Source organism: Cupressus sempervirens, chromosome 1 (genome assembly GCF_028749045.1).
Source record: "Cupressus sempervirens isolate cs-2001-9-10 chromosome 1, ASM2874904v1, whole genome shotgun sequence".
Taxonomy (NCBI): Eukaryota; Viridiplantae; Streptophyta; class Pinopsida; order Cupressales; family Cupressaceae; genus Cupressus; species Cupressus sempervirens.
The window spans coordinates 465230544-465238993 of NC_143118.1; positions in this window are offsets into that span (position 1 = coordinate 465230544).

Consider the following 8450-nt stretch of genomic DNA (forward strand, 5'->3'; position numbering starts at 1 on the left):
TATAATGTGATGACAAGATAGAAAAGATATGAAGTGAAAGATTAAGAAGGTGAAAAGACATGAACAAGAAGAAAGTAAAGAAATATATGAAAGGAGTTAGCTGATATGTCCACAAAAAGATGAAGAGAGAGCTCTCTCCATATGCAAGAATGCAAGACTAAGCTAGAAAATGAACCTAAAATGCAAGCTAATATGCAAAGTGGTTTACCAGCAAGAAGTGCATAACATTTAGACTCTTAATTTCATCATTGAGCATTTATTAGGGACATCATGAGATCATACAACCATCACTAGTATAACTATGAGGATATGAATATGATTGATATTAGATAGGTATGTGGAAATCCAATCTAAGCATCAGAGACATGTAAGTCAAGATAACTACACGATTAGATTCCCCAAGTTTAATTTAGCAAGATTACACCTGTATCAAGGCATAAGTGCCAGGATAAACCCTGAGTGTGGTCTTGCAAAACAGTCAAGGATGATACATCTGTAAGTCAACGTGTTGGATAGGACCAGCATAAATGCTTACAACACTATAGAAAAACAAAAGTATACCCACAAGCAGAAATCAAGAAAATATGTCCCATGCCCCCAGTCTTCTAGTCAATGACATCCTTGAAAGACTATTAGGGAGGGAATACATGGCAAAGAAATCATCATAGACAGCACACAAAGTAGATAAATGTCAGCATAGCTCAGTCGTTTAAGTGTTAAAGTGTGTGTGTACAAGTCACTTGGCCATTTCTTTAAGACATGATTCTGATAGTGAGAAATATTGCGACATCGGAGACTGTAGGTAAACTATCTGAAAAGTGTTGAAAAACACTTGATGTCAAAGTGGGTATGGGTAGTGTTGAGAAACACTATTTTGTGAGTTGTCCAAGAAACCCTAATGCACAAGAATACCTCAATAGGCTAAGTAGCTATGCCCCAAGATGAGGACAAGAAACAATTCCAAGCCAAGAAATGTGTAGCGAAGTGGATGATTGAGATTGATAGACATAGGTGCGAGGGTTTCAAGTAGTGCCTGTTTCTAGGTTTTCACCACATTGACAGATTTTTTTTTAAAATTTTTTTTAGAACTTTTTTCAATTTTTTTTTGGTGATACACCAAAGTGCCTATTGCTAGGTTTTCACTAAGAAGATCTTTTTTTCAGGACATTTTCTGATTTTTAGGATTTTTTCAGCATCATATATGATTTTTTGGATTTTTTAGAATAATTTAGAGATCACTAGTTCTCAAGAAAGATCACATCATTTTCTTCCAATGTCTAGCAAGGTATAGGATATTATGGAGCAACGAGCCAGTGGATAAGCAAAGATGGATGAAAAAGGAGTATGAAGCAAGTGAAAGTGATCGTCAAGGACGCACTCCTCAAGAGTACCCAAGCTAGGGAAAGATAGCCATATAAAGTAGGTTTTGGATAAGCAATGGAAGAAATGAGCAAGATAGCATGTAGGATAAGCAAAGAAGCCAACAAGTGAGATAGCATGAAGTGTGTAGTCCAAAAGAGTAGCCATGTCAAGAGACCTATGAGAACCATGTTTCATTTATTATGATCAAGACCAAGGGGTCAACTAGATAGTATAGCAATGGGATAGAGCAATAAGAATAAAGCTCAAGATAGAGGCTATGAGTGAATGGGAGAGCACAATAGAAAATCTAGTGGATAAGATAGCCAATATGCAAAGATAGCTCAACATTGTCAAGATCAAAGAGAGAAGAGGGGATAGATGGATGATGGAAGAATTACGCATGATGCTTGTTTGCCAGGTTTTCATCATGGTACTTATCCAAGGTGCCACAAGAAGTAGTTTTCACCATAGGATAAATTTATTTCTCTTTACTTTTGCTACCAAGGTGCCACAAGAAGTGGTTTTCACCAAGGCCCTTTTTCAATTTTTTTTTTTTTTTTTTTTTTGAATTTTTAGAAAGAGCTCAAGCTTTTTGAATTTAGATAATGCTCCGATAGAACATATAAGTTATGATAAGCCAAGACCATAGAAAGGTATGCTCAAAGATGTTGATAGGGTGATGAAAGAGAAATGGTAGTAGGAAGAATATATTGAGGATAAGAGTTCATGTATAGAAAGTAAGTGTAAGCTTTAGAGGATTTCATGAGGGTAGTTGAAATATTGTACAAGATCAACATTGACACACATTTTGAAGGGTATTGGAATGATGGAGGAATCATGGATGAAATAGCTTGAGATTTAGATCTATGAGAAGGCAGAAAAGATTTGGAAAAAAGTGGAGTGGAAGGCTTTGAAATATTTTTAGAAAGATTTTTGGAAGAAGATGGAATGGAAGCCTTTGGAAGCTTGAATGTCAACTTTGAAGTATTTTCAATATTCAAGTCTTTTAAAAGAGACTTGGGAATCCATATAGCTTTAGATTTTTCTTTGGATACTTCAAAACACATTTTTTCAATAATGGGTTTAGGAACCCATATTTTCTTTGATTTAGCTTTTTTAATAGTAGACCTTTGTAGTCTCTTTTGTGTTTTCTCCTTCTTAGCATTCACATGTTGATTAGATGGGACATAGTGATCTTTCTTGTTCAATGGATTCTTATGTTTATTCTCACTTCCAAAGGACTTGGAATTTGTGGGTGAATAAGGCTGATATGATTGGTTTAGATGGATAGATGGGTGAAAAGTCATCAAGGATGAGTGTCTTTGTTGATCTTGAGGTATGATGGGAGAGCTAGGGAATGAGCTAGGAGTGAATGTAGGAGATGGAGGAACATAAGGTCCCAATATGGATGGAAGGTTTGAATGCTTTAGCTTAGATGGATAAGGACCAAGGATAGATTTAGAAGATGCAAAAGGATAGTGGGAAGGGATATCAACATCTTTAGAAGGAGCAACATGGTCAAAGCCATCAATAGACTCATAAGTACCTTTGATAGGAACAACATTTTTAATAGAAGCACTTGAAGCTTGAGCACAATTTTGAAGTGGATATGGAGAAGTAGAACATGAGGGGATGCTTTGATCTTGACAAGTAGCTTTGGCTAGCATATGAAGAGAACTTTTCTCATAATTTTCAGTAAGCTCGAGGGAGATGATGGAAGTGGTATCTTCATCATACTTAGGAGGTGGACAAGATATAGGATATGGAGGGGAAAAATCTTGAAAGAGATGAAAAGGTGCTTGATCTTGATCTTTCTTGACATTTATAGCGTTTTCATTTTGAGAGCCCTCTTGACATGGAGCCACTTCTAAGGACAAGGGAGAATTAAAAGTGAGTGGAGTAGTGCTTGGATTAGTCATAGTAGTGCATGAAGGTTGAGGATGTTTAGGATTGGTAGCATGGAAAAGGTTTGCAGCCAAGTGAAGGTTAGCTTGAGTTTCTTTTAGAGGTAGCCCTTGAGGATACACGTATTGCATATGGAAAGCACTAGGTTTTTTGTTTGATGCAGGCATGTTGGAAAGCTTTGAAGTGTTGGGAGATGCATGAGTGTTGGAAGAAGTGGAGGTATCAAGGAAACCATCACTAGACATAGGTTCATTAATATGATCTTGCTCAAGAGAAGTATCCTCAGCACATGAGTCACTAGAGGTTCCAAGATCAATAATCTCATCATCAATGAGATCTTGGATTTTATGTTTCAGCTCTATACAATCAGAAGTAGCATGGTCATTAGATCGATGATAGGCACAATAGGTATCCAAGAACGGATTTCCATAGGAGCTAGACTTAGGCAACATGATGAGCTTGGTGCCAAGAAGTGTTCTCAAAATGTCATCATAAGAATTCCCCAAGGGAGTAAAATTTCTCTCAAAAGTATGTCTAGAGTCCTTTGGTTGTTTCTCAAGTGAATGGTATGCATCCATGTCTTCATCATTAGCTTGGTCAAAGATAGGTCGATCATGAAATTTTGGAATAGGCTCAAAGTAGGTATCACTTGCTTGACCTCTAAAGAGGTCTTTAGATCTAGAAGATGAAGACATTTGATGTCTTGAAGTAGAGCATGTAGACCTAGAAGAAGAGGATGACCTCAAAGAAGGTGACTCACATGCATGTAAAGACCTTAAGGAAGATTCATGTAATGATGCAATCTTCTCATCTAACCTTTTCTCAAGTTTAGACTTCATTTCTATCATGCGCTTAGAGAGATGAAGATAAGAAAGATCATTTGTCTCTTCTAGTTCTTCGTATTGTGCATATAGATCTTGAAACTCTTTAGTGACATGGAGGATATCATGATCATCTAGATTCAGTTGAAGTTCGGTAGCACAAGGTTTAGATCCCATAGTTTTAGATGCAAAGGCAACCATAAAATAGTCTAGAAGATAACTTGATGTTGAAACTATAGGAGGTAGAGTGTTCACTTGTCAAGATAGTAGAGAGAGATTAAAGTGACTTGTCAAACAATATGTCCAAGAAACTTACGACATGAATGACTCAAGTCAATAGCTGGGCAAGATGCCCAAATAGCCAAATAGATAGAGCAAGCGGGGTGACAAGTGAACAACTCTCCAACCCAAGAGTGTAGTCAAGAAATCAAGGCAACCATTTTAGCAAAAGGATAACTAAAAAGCATGCGTAGACCATGAAGATAGAAAGACCAAGAGCACCAAGACCAAAGAGTCACTTTAAGCATGTTCAAGAACTAGAGACATAGCGAATCAAAGTCAAATGATGAGACTCCCCTTAGCAAGCAACACAAGAAAAATATTAAGACTTGATGCTTTGACTTGGTTGACAAAGTTTGACAATAGTTGATAGCATAGCAAGTTTTATGTTCAAAAGCAATTTCTTTCCAAGCAAGACAGTGATACATGGAGTATTCTTCAAACAATCAAGCAAGGGACAAAGCAACCTTGCATGATACAAGCATATGTGAGGTCTTAAAAGAATTCCCTAGAATTATCGTCATGTATATGTTCAAAAGATTTTCACAAGTATACCACATTCGAGAACACATCAAGCAATATCTACTTAGAAGTCATGGTTCATTACTCAACAACTTGGCCCACGCTTGATGCTCCTTTGCCTCACACCAAGTGGTTGCCCACAAGAGATATTGGCTTTGTCATGGAAATGCCATAAGCATAACCAAGGGAACACATATGGTGAGTGTAAATCTTGGGGTGATCCGGGTAGTCCACTAGGATCAATCCTTGCACCAAGAAGTTGAGCGGCTAAAAAAGGTAGTTACTAACTTAGGGTGTTTAGATAGGGCTTCCGTTCATAGTGTTCCTCTTGCTCCCAATTACGGGACACCTCACCTTGCGATGAGTAACCGATCTCGCGATCACAAGAGTACCTTAAGCATTCTTGCCTAGTGATCTCCCTATGGTCGAAATCCCATAAGCAATCACACTAGGCGAAGACAAACACTATGTCTACCAAAGTTTTGTGTCCTTGGTAGCCTTAAGTTTATAGTGGGTTGGAAGAGCCGGGTAATCTGCTTGTCCCCACTTGGGTCGTTCCTCTCAGGTTGTCCGAGAGCAGGCCCTCTAAAGGATTCTAACTACACAAAGTGGATCAAATTTTGGAAGTCAAGATTTCTGGTTCACCACAAGGGTGAAGAGCATACTCTCCTATTCCAATCATTTTCTCCCAAACACGCCAAGAAGATTCAGTTACCCCTTGCTTTTGAAACCAAATGGCAAGTCAAGATTTCTGATTCACCACAAGGGTGAAGAGCATACTCTCCTATTACCAAAAGACTCCAATCACAAGTTTTATGTGCCTATGAAAAATGAACAATTATTCAATGCCACACATGAAAACAAAAAAGCAAGAAATTTGGGTTTTTATGCTTTGGGCAGCCCTGCAAACAATCGTTAGTAGCCCTTGTGCATTTGAAGCTTTGACATGCGTTCTTTTTATGCAATGTTTTAATTTTTTTCACAAGGATGGCAACCTGAAATCACAACTTGTTAGCAACAAAAGTTAGTGTGAAATAACATAAAAATCTGCAATAAAAATTGGTGAGTTGCTTCAAAAATCTAATTTATCCTCCAACCAAGTACATGCAAAGAAAGTGCAAGTTAATCACAAATGCTTTCATTTTTACTCTTTGGTTTTGACCTAGTCAACAAGATTGAACTTTTTTGCTATGATTTCGTATCCAAAAATGAAAATGAAAAAAAGAGACCCCTATTAAAAATCAGGGAGCTTTCCAAAAATGCAAGAAATTTTAAAAAATATCTTCATTTGCTCCCTAGAGATTGATTTTGTCAAAACAGGCCAAATTTATCAAATCGAATTTTTTATCCTTAATAAGATCTCAAAATTCAAAACACAAAGAAAGAACCCCCATTAGAATTGAAAAAAATTTCTGAAAATGTAAGGTTTTTTAAAAAAATCGCTGATTTGCGATCAAAAACGACTTTTTATGAAAAACAAAGAAAAACTCATAACTCCCGAAAATCATGTCAAAATGCTCTGCAAATTGGACTGAGACATTTTGAGCATATATCCAACCTGCAAAAAAAATTTCAAAACCAAACTCCAAGCGATTTAAAAGATATGATCAAATCTTTAAACCAACTAAGTTTTTGGCCTTCAAACCAATTTACTTATGGCTTGGCCTTAAAACCAAAGTGAAAATTCTACAAAAGCATTTGATTAGACCCAATATGCTGCTGTAAAAAAACCAGAGATAAGAAATGAAAGCAAATGGAGCTGAAAATTTGATTCAAGCCCCACGGTGGGCGCCAAAAATGTACACTCGAAAGTGTCTCACTCTAAACCATTCTATCCAAACGATTCCATGAGTTGGAATGTTTGAATGCCGGCTTAGAGGTCCCTATCCACGGAGTGCAAGAGAGTGTATTTCAAGTTCAAGGGCTCTCAGATGAACCTTAGAGATACTCTTCTTGCTAGTAAACCATGCAATGGGAGGTTCCAAAGACAAGATGCAAGAATGCAAATGTCCCAAGGAGTTCCTCAAGAATGCAATGCAAATGAAGATTAAACTAGAATGAATATGAAAAGTGCAGCTATTCTAGGCATGGATGAGAGTGTTACAATACCATTATTAAGCTATGTGAGATTAAGCTACATGTAAAAATGAAAGCTAAGCTAAGATGCTATGGTATGAGAGAATGTAGACAAGAAATAGAAGTTCTCCACAAAGCTCCAAAGAAACCTGTTAGAAAACCTGCAGCATAACAATATTCAAAAATATGGATGGATTGAAGGGGAAAGCTCTCTCCCTTTTAAAGATGTATGGACGGTAGAGATCAAGATGAAGATGGTGGATGATCAACGGTGGAATTCAAAAAGAGGAGTGATCCATGTGCACACATAAGTCCACCAATAGAATATAAGTTGACTTGTCATATAAGACAAAAGTCACAAAGCCTTTTCTTTTAATTGCAAAATAGAAAAAGGACTTTATGTGTGCACTTTAAGTGGGTTAGAAGAATGGGGTCTTTTATTTAATTAAAAGGGGACATGTTCTTTTAATCAAATAATGAACTTAGGATAGCATAGTCAAACTATAGGTTATAATCAAATAAATTGATTATTAGCAATTTGGCTTAGGTAAGTGATTAAATTAATTTAGCCAAAATGTTGAAAAGGGGGCTAATAGTCTAGATGACCATTTTTAGGTGATTACAACTAATAGTTAACTACCAATTCCTAATATAGAGCTTTCCATGCACTAGAAACACATTCTGATGACAATTCAACTCCTAGAAACACCCAGAGAAGGTCAAGCTTCAATTTTTAGAGCTTCCAATGACTCTCAGATCCTCTTGCAGCTTTCTCTTCTTATCTACTTCTTCTTTCTTTTCTTTAAGTCATGTAAAGGCTAATGCACTTATTGATTGATATAAACAAGAATGAAGACCTACTTAGCACCATTTATAGAGTCAATTTGTATATAATTAAATTTGTTTTATTAGTTTTTAGCATGTGTTTGCATTTTAAGAGCTCTCACTCTCAACACCAAAGGAGGAGATGATTTCTTATAAATACATGGATGTAATATGTACTCTAGGTCATTATTTGATGTAATAATATATGCTGTTGGTGTTCTCATTCTAAGTGTAGCTATTCTTGCTAGAGTGTATTATTTTTGTGAATGCATATTCATGGATAATAATGGAGCCAATGATTTTGTTGTCTTGATTTGATTATCCAACCTTTTAGTTTTGGTGTTTTCCTTGTGTTAAAAAAATTCACTGATATACTAAGTTGGAGAAAATATCACATATTGTTCTTGCATAGCTCCTTGTTTCATATGAGTGCACTTTCTGTGGCCTTGCTATTTGATGAGAAGTGAAAGATTTTTCAATTGTTATTAAGTTCTTGTCGATAATTGCATTAGTGGAATTGAGGAAGTGCTGCTCCTATTTTCATTGGTTTCTTAACTTATCTTTTTGACGATTCAACTCACAGACGTGTTGTTACAGTGGTTTAAATCCATTAGGAATTTACCTCTCAAGTTATTTTCTTTAATATCTTGTTATCTTATC